The sequence below is a fragment of the Python bivittatus genome, unplaced genomic scaffold, assembly GCF_059951505.1.
Source record: "Python bivittatus isolate LINGU-HERP-01145 unplaced genomic scaffold, Pbiv_v1 ctg000700_np1212, whole genome shotgun sequence".
Lineage (NCBI taxonomy): Eukaryota > Metazoa > Chordata > Lepidosauria > Squamata > Pythonidae > Python > Python bivittatus.
The window spans coordinates 96,473,266-96,490,329 of record NW_028277098.1 but is presented as its reverse complement, the minus strand read 5'-3'; the positions used below and the strand labels follow the sequence as shown (position 1 = coordinate 96,490,329).

At 45.6% G+C, this 17,064-nt stretch overlaps 1 long non-coding RNA gene across 11 annotated transcripts in view; it reads right to left on the bottom strand.

The window, feature by feature from the left end:
* The window catches only part of LOC107326494 (uncharacterized), a 138,131-nt gene that overhangs the window by 117,560 nt on the left and 3,507 nt on the right, over nucleotides 1–17,064 (bottom strand). For all 11 annotated transcript variants that reach the window (XR_015798507.1, XR_015798508.1, XR_015798501.1 and 8 more), the window contains exon 2: nucleotides 10,316–10,466. This is a non-coding gene — a long non-coding RNA (uncharacterized LOC107326494). The remainder of the gene's footprint in view (nucleotides 1–10,315; nucleotides 10,467–17,064) is intronic.

The window sequence follows — 17,064 nt, the reverse complement described above, 5'->3', positions numbered from 1 at the left end:
GGTGACACAATTCATAGGACCACATGCAAAACATCTCCATGACCCATGTCTTGCATTCAAGGAACATTATTTCCATGTTCCTTGAATGCTCTGAGGATCTTCAATATATTGACTGGCCCATCACTTGGCAAGGGAAGAGAAGTCACAGAGAAAGAGGGTGGGGAATAGCCAGCAAAAGGCAGAATGCGAGCCCCTAAAAACTCTGGAAGCCAGGAGAGATGGTGACCGATCTCTACCAAGGGAGACAGAGGAATGTGGGCGCCTCCTCTGTAACCTTAACAGTGTTGTGATGTCACAACACAAACCCCACAACTTGCATACTTGTATCTAATATCAATTTGCAAATACAAATTGGCAATATGCTGTGACATCATAAAGTCTGGGTTGTCATTTTTCTATTATTGTGGCTAGAAGGGAAAGAGAATGCCCTTCTCTAGGTTGGAGACATCCTTTGCCAATGTATCTGCTATGAGTGAACATCCTGAGATCAATGCAATGCTGGAATTAATCCCATGCATGCCTGCCCTGCCCGTCAGCCCCTACGCATCCACCTGCAGGCACTGCATGACAGAGGACTTCCCGGTGATCTGCAGAATGATTAGGGCCTTCCTGATAATGCATGAGTGTAGAGATGTGCAGAAGGTCCCCAACCACCCTGTAGATCAAGTCCAAGTCATCACCTTCCACAGTCCTGCCCCATTTCATGGGGGCAGAGCAATTGGTGGATGTTTTCCAGCCAGCAGGGAAGTCCACGAATCATTACACCTTCATGTGCCCTGAAGTAAGTTGATAGGACAACACACCACTGTCTCATTCATGAAGTAGAGTAGATATGGGGTATGTACATAGAGCAAAATTTTGCTACATCAAGGATTGGAAGAAAGTACATTAAATTAAGATGTACCATAGGCTAGTGGTTCCTTCTGCTCCCCTTGTTCCAGACTGATCTCCGTCCCTGGCATAACAGCATCCCACCATCCCAGGATGGGCTGCCTAGCCCCCAAGATGCAAGGATGATTAGCAGAGTACAGACGGGAAGGCTATCCTTGTGTTGGAAATGCCAGCTGAGCGGTGGCATTGGAAGAAAAGGTTGCTGGGGACCTCATGGACCAACCCCTCCCTCTGAGCCCTCAGCAAGGTAAAACAGAGTCAGAGAGCTGCATCTCTTGGCTCCTGCAGACATTCTCTCATGGGCTGAGTTGTTGAGGATTCCAGGAGATCCTGCGTCTTCCAGTGCTGGGGACTGAAACCAGTGATGAGATAGTAAAGCTCTTCTCAGAGTCAGGGTTCCTTCTGCTGACACCTCTCCTTCCATGTGCGTACTTGCTTATGTGTCTGGTATGGATGCTGCGTTTTGTGGTCCTGATGTATACTTGCCTGCAACTGCATGGTATGCGGTATACTCCTGCGGCACCATACCAGGATAAAAGAACACGAAAGACACTGCAGACTACAGCAGCCAGAAAAATCTGCAGTAGCTGAACATGCTCTCAAGCACACTGGACACAAAATCCTATTTGAAAACACAGAGATACTGGACAACACCAACAGCCACTATACCAGGCTATACCGGGAAGCCATTGAGATTCACAAACACCAGCACAGTTTCAATAAAAAAGAGGAGAGTCTAAAAATCAACAAAACCTGGCTACCAATCCTGAAAAATACAGCCTGCAAAAGGTCAACGAACTCAGCTCAACCACCAGGACATGTGAACAGTTCACACAATGAACTTGCTAATCACCCCCAGCAGCCCCTCATTAACAATTCAATAGAAGAAAAAACCCTGCCTAATCCCCAGGAAGATACACACACATTGTCACACCAAAACAAGCAGCCACTCAGTAACCCAACCCCCCCCCACACACCCCCAATCCCCCCCTTCCCCCCCTACAAAAGGGTCACATGACCCTGGGAACAGAGAGAACTGCTCCTGTCTGTGCTCCTGCACTCTGAAGATGCCGGTCACAGATGTTGGCGAAACGTTAGGAAACAAAACTTCCAGAACACGGCCACACAGCCCGGAAGACCCACACCAGCCATTGTATGCCGGCCGTGAAAGCCTTCGACAATATGTTATATATGTTTATTTATTCAAAATTCCAATACAATTGCCTTTCCAATTCCAGCAAGAACTTCCTAAATATATTCATGATCTACCACATTGTCTTCTCAGTGGGATAAACTGGGAAGTCTCTGTGTCCTAATTGGGTCTTCTAGAAATGTTTCCTGGGCCCTTCTTCTTCCCCTTCTTGAAAACGATGACATATTATCTCCTCCAGCCTTCTGGGACCTCGCCAGTCCTTCAAGAGTTCCAAGGACGGTTTTATGATCACCTCTGCTAGTTCCTTCAGTACCTAGGATGGAATCCATCTGGCCCTGAAGACTTGAATTCATTTAATTTAGCAAACTTCTCTCTTCCCCCTGTCCTAAGCTGCAGGTCCCTCATCCCCCAGTGGTGTAACAATGACCAGCTAGGGTTCCATTCCCCTTCTGAGAAAAAACAGGTATCTGATACCTTTCACAACACTCAGCTCATTCTTTCAATCTAAGCAACTTGCAGTATTCAAAATGGAACAGAGAATATGACAAAATTCACCCTGGTTTTTCCACCTTTAGCATAACTGCAGCGGTAAGGCATATGTGAAACACTAGAATCCTTTGCAGCAGTCTTAACAGAACCCTGCCTTGTCACACATCTAATTCGATGATCGCTTAGAAAGAAACTGCCATGAAAGTTACTAAATACAGAAGCTTCTTTAAACTGGAGAACAGATCATTTTTAAAAAATCAGTGCAGCAGCCTGTGATTGTTATGGTTTGGGGGTGGAAAAGCTAAAAGAGGAAAACAGAAGTTTACAGATTGTTAACTTTTCTGAGCCTATTTGCAAAATTGCATATCAAGCACAAAATTCCTTTGGGATTCCCACTGGGATTCATGCCCTGGCTGAAATCATGCCCTGGCTGAAATCACAAGAACCTAACCTCATTCTGGTTGTCTTGCACAACAGCATGAATTTCCATCATAAAAAGCCACAGCTCAGCGGTGTGTGAATGTGTTCAAATGCAAAGCCTGTATATCCTATGATTATATACAATTCTATACACCTCATGATTCCTTAATTCAGCTTCATCCCAAATGCGCATCAATGAAAACTCAATTATCCTGAAGCTCTTGAAGAAGGTCATGGTAAAGTTGATCCTGTTGGTATCTGAGCACTAGAGATTCCTCAACATTTATTTCAAAAGTATGAGTCAAGCTCTGGAAATTCAAAAAAGTTTTGAATCATGCTTTTGAAGGGCTTCTATTATAAGATAAAGCTTTAAAAACATAAATCCCTGTATCTTCAATTTTGCTGGTGAATTCTTTGGGAATAATGGGAGTTATGTGCTTAAATGAAACATCTCAGAAAGAAAAGCCAGATGGTGGCTGGTGTGGGTCTTCCGGGTCTTCCTTCGACAATATAAAAGCCAGATGGGTTTAGAAGGTGATCTATCAGCACAGAGTTAATTTTTTCAGAGAATACTATGAAATTTCATTGTGTTTCTCTTTTCATCCTTCTCTCTTTAAAAAAAAACTCCTAAGACCAGGAAGGTGGATTGTGCATTCAGCCTAAGGAGAATTCAGATTTTGTTTGATTTTTGAAGGTTGAAGGAACTTGGGATGTTCAGTCTGAAGAAAAGAAGACTTAAGGGAGACATGTTAATTCTGTTCTGGTACACAAAGGGAAGAGGGTCAAGACATATTTTCCGTGGCCACAGAAACACAGACCAGAAATAACAGATATGGATTTTGTTTAAATAGATGGAAAAACTGCCTGTTGGTAAGATCTGTACAAGAGTGGAACAGTCTACCTAGTGAGGTTGTGGGTTCTCCATCTCTGGAGTTTTGAAGAAGAGCTGGACAGCCACCTTGCATGGATAGTTTAATTGCTTTCCTACCCATTGCAAAGGATTGAATGAGATGATCCTTGTGGTTCCTTCCAATTCTACAAATCCACGATTCTGGGTTTCTTTCACAGCACCTTTGAACAAGACAGCCCACCATCCAGCAAACTGATTTCCCTACGAAAAAAGCAGATCAGCTGTCTGTCCTATCCCCTGATACTCTGAGCAAATCCAGCCAGGAGGCACTTCAAACCATTCCCCCATTTTGAATTCACTCTGGCTTACAAAGCTGAGAATCTGATTTCACGCGGTCTTCTCTCTCCTTCATCTACTACATTTAAAAAGGGGGGGGGGGAATCCGATCTTATTCCCAAAAAGAATCCATTCAAACCGGGCACTTCTCCTCCTCCAAATTCTGAAATTTAACTTTGTTAAAAAGTAAAGATTCTTGCCAGGTGTATTATTCCCATGGGCTGCCTCTTGATGCACATTTACTGATGGGTAAAGCCGTTTTGCTCAGTGGGATTTCCTTCCTAGAGAGCCTATCTGAAGCAGCTCTAAATAATATTTCCTAATTATGGACAATTGAGTCTGGCTTTCAGAATAAATATAATTAGGATTGCATGGCCATATTTGCAGTTGTCATGTGGACTTCTGTGGCACCCCGTCCTAAACTGGTTGAACTCTGTGAGTCCACCTATCTAGATGGATTTAAGGAAGCTGTTAGCCCTGCGAGGTAGTCCAGACAAGAAGCACAACCAGGAGTACTAGCTCTATTTTTATTGTAAGGTTACGTTAACAGAATCTTGCAAGACTGAAAGTATTTCTCTCCACCTCTCTTTTTACTCTCCGGAAAACTAGGGAGTGTCCCTTCTGAAAGGTTTCCCATGCCATCCCTCCTTCTGTGGGCTGAGACATCTCTTACAAGCCGGTTGTCCCATCTGTGGCTCTCTCTCCTGTCTCCCAACATTATTCCCACGTACCATTACAGAAGCTTTCCTAAATGTAATTTCTGTGCATGGAATCTGAGCCTTATTAGCACTCTCTGGACTAGTGTTTCTCAACCTTGGCAACTTTAAGCTGCGTGGACTTCAATTCCCAGAATTCCCCAGCCAGCATGGCTGGCTGGGGAATTCTGGGAGTTGAAGTCCACACAGCTTAAAGTTGCCAAGGTTGAGAAACACTGTTCTGGACTGAGACGAGGGGTAAGGCATCATAATAATTGGGGGAAAGAGTGCCCACAATTCAAAAAAACAGTTGCACTTATGAGTAATTGAATCAATCCATTTTCCAGATTTCCTCAATGTCGTATAAACTAATCCAACTAGCTGGGTTCATGTAACCCTAAACTATCATCCAAAACCCAACCAAGGTTAATGTTGAGCATATGGCGTGAATGCAACCTCTAGGTCGGACTGGCCTCGTTAAACCTCTACGTGCACAAAGCCACAATGATTCAGACAATCCAGTTGCACAACTGATTGAACACTAGGTAGTTTGTTTAGCAAATTTATATTGCTGCCCATCTCACTGAACGTGACTCTGGGTGGCATACAAAAAAACAGGCAATTAAAAACAAAGATTAAAAACTCTGAAAAACAATTAAACATAAATAAAAAAGACCCAAACTGCAGGAGAATAGACAACATCTTAAGCCAAAAACAACCATCTTGCAGGCTCCCTGTTCCCATGGGATCCCCAAGCTTGTTGGAAAAAACATGTTTTGAGGGCTTTCTGGAAGGCTGGTAGAGATGGGGCTAACCTCACCTTGGGGGGGGCGGGGGGGATGATGCTCCAGAGGGCAGGAGCCACAGCAGAAAAAGAATAGTTGTGGGATGGGAAATTCTGGCTGGGGAATTCTGGGAGTTGAAGTCCATGCATCTTAAAGTTGCCAAGATTGAAAAACACTGCAGTAGATATTGAAGGATTTGGTAGACCGGATGGAAGGACGTTGCATCTTTTCATGAGGTGGCTATCACCCGTGCTTGAATTCCTTGCTCTTGTCAACAAGGTCTGATCAACTTCAAACAACTGCCTGGTCTCCCTTCCAGACAAATTACATGCTGCGAATTTGTTACAAAGGCAAAGTGGCCACCTCTACCACCCACAGAAGGCTACCAGGTTGATTGTTAATATCATCCTTCTGGAAACAGTTAGTAAATCACACCCCTGCTGATTCTTTTCAGCACATACAGTATATGACATTATCTTAAGGACCTAAAAGCATGATTTATATTAAGGACCTAAAAGCATGATCCTGCAGAAGGAGGGAGAGAGAAAGATGGATGGATCCATCCATGCTCAAATTAGACAATGGATCTCAGGCACACATGTTAAGAAGACAAGAGGTTCCCAACTTAGCAAGCCCCATATCAGTTCATGTTCTGTTGTGGGATTCAGGTGCCCACATGGAGCCTAAGGCATCTCCTCTCTTCTTGAGCTGCATCTGCTACTGGACTACGTGTGGTTCACCATCCCCATTCTGAAGAAATCACCATTCTGGAGGATATACATTCCAGGAAGACAGAAGGAAAGGGGAAAAAGAGACGCTTGAACCCCTGAGATTTTCAAACTCCAGAAATGCACAAGAGTGGGTAGAAAACTCAAGGTATATCAGGCGTTGGCAGCATTTGGAAATTCTTTTTGAATTTTACTGACATGTTTTCAAGCCCAGAACTGGATTTCACTACTCTAAAAGCCTCTCTGTGCCAAAAGACGGTTGTTAAAGTTTTCAGCCGTTCCTGCCCCTGTGGAATGATACACAAGGATTGCAGTGTTTGCTAGGGTTAAAACTAGAAAAAGAAAAGAAAAAAAAGCCCAGAAAGTTAAATTAGTTAACCTGAGACTATTTTATACATCATGCTATAGTATGGTTACCTGAACCATGGTTTACAAAGTTTCCTGATTTGTCTGGGTACACACAACATGCTGAACCTTAAATTAAGTCACTTTTGGGGCTCACACAACATAGTAGCTCTGTTCACACAACCCACTTTACTAGATCAAACGGAGAGCACTTGGGTATTGTCAGTTTTGCTTTGTAGATTTGCACAGCTTAGTGAGTTGCACAAACCCAGATTGTTTTGTGAGCTCAGGGTCCAATGGATAATATTAAGCAAAGCTGGAGAGATGGGTTAATTGCCAGGTTAAGTATTTCGTAAGGAGGAATCCACTGAGCACTAAGGAAATAACCATTTCTGAGCCTAGCACTTCCGGTGATTATAGCCTCAAGGCTGCAAGGCCAATCCTATCAAAGATAAAGGGATTTGCCTTGCAGTTGGGCTAAACACATAGGAAATTCAAAGAGCGCAATGCAATTAAATCTCTCCCTGTGAAATGGGTTGATTGGAGTTCAAATACACTGGATGAGTTGCAGAAAGGCAAGAAGAAAAGCAGAAACAGATTTTTGAATGGGCAGAGGGGGGTCCATCGCTCAGTTGTTTGGGTAGCAAGTATGGGACACAGGCTTTAAACTGCAAGAGTTTAAAATGACCCGCTAAAACAATGTGAACCTGTGACGCCCCCTTCCCCAAATAAAACAGCAATGTCACTGGGGTTAAGGTTAGGCAAGCAATTAATATACATTTTATCAGAGGGGTTCTGAACTTTGGACTTGCTTAGGAAAAGTGAGAAACACAGCCCAGAGTGAGCCTGGACAGTGTCTCCAGCATGTGCAATCCTGAGTAGGGTTTTTTTTAGATGATGATGATGATGATGATGATGATGATGATGATGATGATGATGATGATGATGATCCCCCTCCAAGGTGCTCACAAACCCACCCATCCTCATCCCAACTCATGGCTTGCTATAAAGAGAGGGAGGGGGGCAATGAGAAGAAACAATTCGCGCCAAAGCAAAAACTTTCTTTGTGGAAACAAGAGAATGTTCTGCTCTCCCTCTAGGGCAGTGTTTCTCAACCTTAGCAACTTTAAGATGGGTATAGTTCAACTCCCAGAATTCCCCAGCCAGCATGCTAGGGAATTCTGGAAGTTGAACTCCACCCATCTTAAAGTTGCCCCACTTGAAAAACACTGACGTAGCCCAACTTTCTGCAATGCGTAGGAAAACCAATTAAACTAGCCATCTTCAGAGATGGGGAAACCACTATTTCCATGGATACACCGTTCCACATGTTATAGATTGTTCAATATATTATACTCTACAATCATTCCTCCTGTTGAGTTGCAATGGGCTTAGCTTAGTGCTGTCTGTGAAGCCAATCAATTGTATATGTTTTTTTTCTGCAAGCCAGGATCAAGGAAACTATAGCTAAGTTCCCAGTAGGTCGACCAGGAGCCAGGTTTATCTGCCACAGCCTACCTTCCGACTTATGAGGTTAAAAAATATGAGAGCAGTGTACTGGGAAGCATTAAAATGTAAGAAATGCACGTATTTGCTACAAAATATGATCAGATATTGTTTTTACAGACTTGAAGGGCTATATAACATACACATTTAGAATTTAAGAAGCTGAGATGGTCAAACAGTTTCTTGCACCAGGCAAGGCCTTCAGACCTAAGAACTTTATTTTGTTCCTGCAGACCGGCCTCTACTGCATGGCTGCGTTCACACGATTTTCCTCACCAGGGCAGGTCAAGCCCAAAGGACAACTTGCTAAACTTGGTTAGTGTTCATCACAGTTAGCCTTTTCATGACTGAACGCATGGTGGAGTCTACCTGCTTGGTTAATGCAAAGCCAGAAAATGGATGAATAGAGTAACGTGTTGTGTGAATTGGGGTTGGATATAAACAGCGGTGGCGGCAGGATTCCCCAAGGCTCCATTCAGCAGCGTGACTGAAAGTCCCCAGCTCAGATCATCTCAGCCAGCCCTTCCAAACCAGGTCCTCCAGAGATGCTGGACTGCAGTTCCCATAATTCATTGGAGGGCTAAAGAAAACCTGATAAACAGAGGTGTCCTGCATTGAATGAGGATTGTGTCCAACGGAGGCAAATGTCCATGGATGGCCAGCTTGGCAGTCTTGAAAGTTGCGTGCCTTACATGGCCAGCCAATGGCCATTCTGGCCAGGGATCATGGGAACTGTGGTCCAAACACACCAGACGGGCCCACCAGATGGGCCCTAGCTTGCATTGTGCCCTGAGTTCAAATCTCCTTTGTGTCTCAGCCTTCAGAGACAGTCTTACTCAAGATCCTTAGCCTCCCTAAGCGGGAGAAGTGATGTCACCCGCATCCTGATATCACAGACACTGTGTGCATCATGATATCAAGCATAGCTTCTAAGGTTCTCCTAGGCCCATTTGTTCCCACCCCAGACGTGACCCGGCATGCACCCCTCAGTGCGCCCCATTTCCTGAGCACCACCAATATCCTAAACCAATGTTTCTCAACCTTAGCCCCTCTAAGATGTGCGGATTTCAACTCCCAGAATTCCCCAGCCAGCATCGCTGGCTGGGGAATTCTGGGAGTTGAAGTCCGCACATCTTAGAGGGGCTAAGGTTGAGAAACACTGCCCTAAACCATAAAACTAGCCCCAAGGGCCGGCTTCGCACAGTTGGCTTGCTTGCAGTTCAGGGGGCCGTGCGAACCCAACCGCGGGACCCGAACCCGCGTCCGATTGCTTCCCGAGGGTGCTCTCCCCCTTGGGTTCCCCTTGCCGCGCCCCTCTCCTCTCCCCTCCCCTCCCCTCCCCTCCCTCCCGGCCCCGATCGCTGCTGCTTTCCCCGGGAAAACCTGCGATTCCGCCCGCCCCCTCCCTCCCTCCGCCCCCGCCCCGCAACACCGCCGCGTGTCTCGCGCCGGACGCAGGGCTGCAAATCAAAGGGGCGAGGGAGGAGGGGGCTGGATTAAGCAGGGGGCGTCAGCGGGGCGCCGCTCTGTCTGTCCCGGGCGCTGGAAGGAAACTCACCTGGGCAGCGAAGCCTCCTAACGCCGGCGCTCCTTCCATCCCTCCCTCCCTCCCTCCGGCCTGGCTGCCGGCTGTTAATATCCAGCGCTCCGGACATTTCTGACAACGTGCGGGAGAAGAAGGGCGGGACGGCCCGGGGTCGGAGCGGCGGCTCTCCTTTCGGCAAGGGGCGCGCGGGAGGCGCAGCGGGCCGATGCATCGGCGGGTCTCTGCCTCCGCGCAGCCGGCCGGTCAGCGCCCGCGGGGTGGGAAGCGGCGGCCAGGCGCGCGCGGAGGGGCTGATGGGCACGCTGCGGCCGTGCCCCGCGCGCGCTCCTCCCTGGAAGCCCCTCGCGCTTGGCGGAGCCCGGCCCGGGTCTCAGCCCGCCGGCCCTTCCTCCCCACCCCCGAAGGTCTTTCTCCTTTTTCCGATGGCCCACCGCCTCCAAGGTTGCCCCAAAGCAAGCGATGAGAGCAAGGCGCGTTTCGGCGGGGGGACCCGCACCTTCCTTCGGGCGTCTGCTTTGTAGCAGTCAAAATTGTAACCAGAGATTAAAAAAGAAAAAAGAAAAATCCTAACCTTGGAGAGAGGATATTGGCCTGAACGGATCTTTAATCAGGTTCTTGTCCCTCCTCAGCCACGGAGCTCCCTCGCCGGTCCTTCTCGCTCAGCCCAGCCTACCTCACAGGGTTGTTGTGGGGAAAGATGGGAGGAGGGATTCCTGGAGCTCCTGTATAAAAGAGGCAATAAACCAATAAATAAATGAGGCAACAAAATAATTGCTTCAAAGGGTGAGGGGAAAGGCACGGAGGGTGTATTTCTGGCGTCTGTCCTTGGGTTTGTTCAGAAGCTGATTCCTCTGAATACCAGCTGCTCAATTATTTCCAGTCGTCCTTGTTTGAGGGTGTTTTAGAGAAATTTGTCTAGTTCTGTTCAGGTGCAGTATGTGGGTAGAATGGGGCTAGAACATTTGCAATCAGGATCTGGAGCAGTGCTTCTCAATCATGGCAGCTTTAAGCTGTGTGGACTTCAACTCCCAGAATTCCCCAGCCAGCTTGCTGGCTGGGGAATTCTGGGAGTTGAAGTCCACACAGCTTAAAGCTGCCACAGTTGAGAAACACAGGTCTGGAGGATCATGGATCAGAGATGCGCTAGTGAACCTTTACTGCTATTTATGGAGCAAAGGGTTGAATTCGATGACTTCTGTGGGAATCTTGCCTAAGGAGATACTTTGGGGCTACATTCACACAACCTATTTATCCAGGCGAGGTAAAAGGCTAAAAAAAACACATGCACATACTGAACTGGATTAGCATTAAACATTGATTCAGTGTTTTCGCCACCATGGAAACACAGACTCTTGGGTTAGTTCTGGTTTGACGTTGGGTGCAAACACAGAAAAAAGGGTGCTTAAGCCACCAAGGCTGCTATCTTCTCTGTGCACAGTTTTTTACATTCTAAGGAACAGACGAAAATCCCGGAGAACTAAATGGAATATTTGAGCACATGAAGGGCTGATGAAAGTGACTGCACTCATCCAATTGTATTAATGTGTTAGATTTCTGGCCCGTCTTTCCTCGAGGGGTTTGCTCCCTCCTCCAATTTTTTCCCCGTAAGAACAACCCTCTGAGTGGGTCAGGCTGAAAGAAAGTGAAGTAAACCCATCCAGGTGGCTGTGGCTGGACTTGAACCTGGTCTCCTCATTCCTAGCCCACACCTTGCCCGGGAAGTCCCACTCAGTTCAATGAGGAAAGCGATTATAAAACTGCAAGCTATGTTTGGACCCAGCCATCACACTAAAACTTAATGTGGTTAGATTGTCAGGTTGGACTGAACCTGCCGGGCGTGCTTAGTTTACGGTTCACTGTGTTATGAGATCCTAGGAAACCGTGTTGAGTAAACCATGGTTAGGTTTACCATGGGAAAGCGTGTCCTGCAAGCATACTCCCATCATTTGTTTCTGGGGGCCTTTGGGCCAGTCACTCTCTCTCAGACCACCCTACCTTGCGGGGGGGGGGGGTTATAGGGAAAAAATAGGGTGCACTATGTACCCCGCCTTGAGTTCCTGAATGAAAGGTGGGGTATAAACATAACAAATAAATATTTCGGTTGCAAGAAAGAAAAACCCTGAACTTGGATGAACTCTTGACCACCGAGTGCCCATTCTAGCAAACAACCTGAGAAGTTTATCTTGTTTGGATAAAACATTCCAGAGACTTTCTTAAGAATGGACGGGTTAAAGTTGAAATGCATTTTCCTCCTAGGCAGAGGTCAGTGCATCGCTTTTCAGTATGATCCCAGTGGTGTAAAGGAAGCCGGATAAACATTGTACCCACTTTAGCTTGGGAGTTGCAACGGATGCCAGTCACTCCCCCACCCCTGCCGGAAATGACAGTCACCGAACACTCCTGCATTTCCACTGGAGTCTTGGGGTTGCATGGTCAAAATTCATCCTGTATAAAATGGTCAAGGTTGGAATGATGCAGTCAAAAGTTTCCTTCACATTTCGTTAAACCCATTTTGAAAAAAATGAGTACAAACGATCCTTGGATGTCTTCTCCAGACTGTAACTGCAGGGTTTCCAGTGGCTGTGGAGAAGGCTGGTTTACCTCAGCTAAGCAGGGTCAAACCCAGTTAGAACTTGGAAGGGAAATCCCAGGACTGCAGGCTAGACTGGGAAAGTACTACAAATTCTTCATGAAGGCAGTAGAATGTTTCTGTAATGTTGCTGATAAAACTAATGGATGCGTCCATGAAGTCATCAGCTCAACAGAGAATTTACTTTTACCTTTACATTAAACCCGAACCTTTTAAATTACTTGCACCATTCAGGGCAAGACTTTTTCAAAACTTTTGTTGCAGTCCCAGGCATTGTGAAGAAATATTCTTTTCCTAAGTAGAGATGGAAGCCTGTGACTCTCAACTATCTCCCAGCAAGCAAAGTCAGCATGTTTGATGAGGAAGGATGCTTGGAACTTTAGTTGAGCAACAAAATTGTAGGGCAAAAGAGTCTTTATTCCTGTCCTAAATAGATCATCAGGCTAGAACAAATTAAATACAGACTCAAACAAATCTTTCAAAAATCAGGACTCCAGTAGCACCTTTTCAGACTAACACATTTTCTTAAAAGGCACAAGCTTTGCCAAACTCCTAGTTTTGGCTACCAGACCCTACAATAACTTTGCTTCCAATATTTCTTAGGAAAAGAAATATTGATTAATCCGTTCATTACTTTTATACTGAAAGCACTCACCCACATACCTTATCTTTATTACTGCACGGTGCAGATAGGAAGTTGCATGACTGAATTTTACGGTATGCCAGATCAAGCCAAAATGAAAATCTCCTCTATCCGAGAGAGAGAGAGAGAGAGAGAGAATGGTTCTATGTAGATTTGTCCCCAACTCTGTTCTTTTCAAAAAGCAGGGCATGTTTGGTTATCAGGAGAAATTGATTGCATCAGCCTCCCTTTACAGGCTAAAGTGCCTGCATCCCAAAATGAAAGGGACCTTTTGGGGAGAACAAGGCAAAGCAATTCATTCTTGTGCCAAATACTGATACGTAGGAAAACTCAACTGAAAAAACTGGAAAGATTTGTATAGTGTGCAGCTACAGACCAGGATTTTCACCTCTGTGGGAAGGCATGGATCCCAACTTTCTCTCTGCTGAATCAATAAATCAATCTGATCTTATCTGCAGAGTGATATCAACCATCTGCAGATCCCCGCCCAAAGTAGCTTTTCTCAAATTTGCTAGCACAGGAGTCAGCATCCCACAAACTGTAATGTATCTTTGACTATTAATAGTAGAGATTCCCATTATTTGGAAAGCAGGGAACACATGAAATCATAGCATAAAACCTAAAGTATTTATTTATTTAAATGCCTTTTTATCTCATGGCTTTGTTGTCAGCAACAAGGTGTAAATTAAATTAAGCTTCACATAGAACAGAAAGGAAGGTCCCAAAAAGACTAGAAAAAGCACAAAAAAAAAAAAGTCTCAACCAACTCACTTATGTGATGCAACCCTACCCAATTTACATCATGGCATTCCAAATATTTTGTACACCCCCCAAGCACCAAAGTAGGGCCCATTTCTATACTAGAGTTGATGAGAAAAAATGTTGGGAATTGGCTGTTTTATGGCAAGACTTTATGCATAGAGATCAGGAACTAGAGGCTCTGGGGCCAAATCTTCCCTCCAAACTAGAATGTAGTCGTTACTAAAAGGTTCTTCAGGCAGAAAAGTGCATTGCAAACACCGAAGAACGGGATTTATCGGCAATCCACTTATCATCTTGGCTCCTGTCCTCCCCACGTTGTCACAAGTGTCTTTCCCCATCTCACGCTAGACTTCTACATACACCAGGGAAGGGAGTGGGTTGAGGGGAGAGAACAAGACTTAAATAGTCCCACTGATTTTAAAGAACTGAATTCCTTGAATGGCTGGCATTCCAAGGCATCTCTCAAGTTCCACCTGGAAAAGTCCTTTCGAAACAACGACAAACCAATTAGAAATGAGACAAGAAGCTTAGAGGCAAAATGAACAGTTCAATTTGTGCAGTAGTCATACTACGTCTAGCATTCGTACTACTAGTAGTCTTGGTGCTCCACAAAGGAAGCTTGAATTTAATTTTTTTCTCCTGCCCTTTGAACAATCTTGGCCTCCCTCCTGCCCCAGCTTGCTTTCTTCTCCTTCACTTCAAACTTTGCTCCTGATCCCAAACTTAACTCAGACACAGCAAAAGAGCGAGCTCCTTTGCAAAAGGGCTCCGTGCCACTGAATCGCAGTTGCAGCCTGGGCACGTTTATGCCAAAGAGAGCAGGTCCCCTTGATTCAGATCAATCCAAACTCTCAGAAAACCAACATGGGACCGCAGCTTTATATTTTAATCCTGTATATACTTATTTGGGAATGGGAATCATTGCTTTTGGTGTGTAGGTTAAGGAGCAAATTCAAGCTTACATTTTTACCTTCCCATCTCAGCACTTCTGACAATAGAAAAAAATGTACAGGGGGCAATAGGGCTTCCTATTTAATTATGAATTAGGGCAATGCATGTCAAGGCTCCAGTTATATGCTGGGGAGTGAAATCCTATTGAATTCCCAGAAAATGTGGTTAGGATGCAAAGGGGAAATTTAGGAATGGGAATCCACGCTTTTTCCAAAGACTGTGCTGTAAATGGCTGGAGATCTCAGGCATTTCCTTTTCTTAGAGGGGAAAGTAATTTTTGCGGTTTTTATGTTCGATGCAACTCTTTCCCCAATAGCCTCTTCAGAGGGCAAACTGAAATTGATGGATCAGTTAATACACTGTGACAATCGTGGCTTATTGTGTGTGTGTGTGTGTGTGATAAGTGAAGGTGCTTTCCAAGGGTGCAAAGATGATAATAAAGATGATGACGACGACACTAATAGCAAGGGTGACATTTGCTGAAATGTATCTGCTAGAAATAGTATAACATAATTAGCTTCAGGGAAAGGAACCCATTTTCCCCCTTGCCTTCTCCTTCTCTAGGTGCGATCCGTCCGCCTGTGTCTTCCTCAAAGTTCAGCATTTTGCAGAACACCATTCCGTTTCAGCAGAGAAGAAAAAGGATTTGGGAACATTTAGTAGCTGGGAGAAAATGAAATAGAGGATGTGGTGGAAAATTCTCCCACAATATTTTGCTTTCCCAAGGTTTCTTTCAAGGGTCTCCCCGCTGAGAGTCTCGTTTGCGAAAAGAGAAGCCTGATTTTCTCTTCTGCATTTAGCTCGGCTGCCTGGGAAGGTGAACTTGGCCGCGGCCATTCTCAAAACCAAGAGCCCTTTTGAAGGCAAGCGAACTTATTTTGGGAAATGCAAGATGGCTAAGGAACGAGAAACAAAGCCTGGCCGAGGTTTTTGAGAGGGTGCTTTGGGGAGCGATGGCCCCAAGAGGTCCCCTCCAAGAAATGCTTGAGTATTTCTAATGAGCCGATGCGTTGAGACTCAATGCAATATCATTCTAATTATAAGATGATGATGATGATGATGATGATGATGATGATGATGATGATGATGGTCAATATTTGGGGCTTTCCTAATACAGCTTCTGTTTATGGAGTGATTGACTTCAACCAACCTTTCCTCCCCTCTCCCCAAAATGAAGGAAAACCTGTGACTTTGACTAGGATGCGGTGAGAAGGAAAAAAAGTGAGTCGGGGTTCCCACGAAGCTGCTGCTCTGAAACAGTTCAGCCACCAGAGCCCAAAGCTATACCAGTTGAATCTCTGCCTGGCAGGCTGAGGTTCAAAACTGAGGGCCTTTAGAGGCAATTTTAGAAGCGCGGTGCTCCTTCCCTCTCGACTCCTTTCTGGTAGATTTAAGCATCTGGGGAGCTTTTACGTTTGGGGAAGGCAAAAGAGTGAACAAATACAACTACACGGGGAAGAGAGGGGAAATAAAGGTGCAATTGGCTTGGAAAAGCAAAGAATCTTGCCACGACGGCCAAGAAACCACCTCCATCTATTTATTAATGGCAGAGATTCCTCTTATTGTATATTAATTCTTAATGCTTAAGGCAGAGGAGGGATGAGGAACCCCTTTGTCGTTAGTTTTTTTTCAATTTTTTATTTTTTAAATTTATTGGCCGCCCAACTTGTGGAGGCAATTTTCTTGGGCTTCGTGGCAACTCGGCTGCTGGCAAGCCAGCTGGAAAAAGAAACCTTTTGTTTCGCTGCTCTTGTCGTTTTTAACCCTTGCCAGAGTTCAAGGCTGCAAGTCGCTGCCGCCACCATTTGCAGGAATGGACCCCCAATTGAGGTGGAGGGTCGGGCGACCTCCAGCTGACAATCCTGCCCTTCCTGGATGATTTCCAGGATCTGAGCTTGCATGCCTGAAATATTAGCGGCAGGGGAGGCCTGGCCTGGCCATGGGTGAGCTTTCGGGGTGTCCATGGCTGGCCGGCCACTGGCGGCTGCCCCGAGCCCCAGGCCAGCTCCGACATGGGTTAACTGAGGCCAAGTTCTTCACACGGCCATCCCGGTTAACTGAATCTCTGATTCTGTTCATGGACTGAAATTGTCTCGATTCGGAGTGTACTCCTATTGGCATGTCCTGGAGAGTAAGTTGCACTGAACCCGAGAGAGAACACTGATGAATGGATGTTCAGTTCGAGTGCCCACTGCCTTTTGGCCAGGGTTCTCCAGAGTGGTCAATATTGACCCCAAGGGTCGATGAGACTATCAAGGGGTCGATGCCTATCCCAGGTCCTTGGGAAGGACTTGATAGGTGGATGAAAATGCCAAATCCAGTCTTTACTATTAGTAGTAGTACAGTACTATTAGTTGTAGTATTTATTAAATTA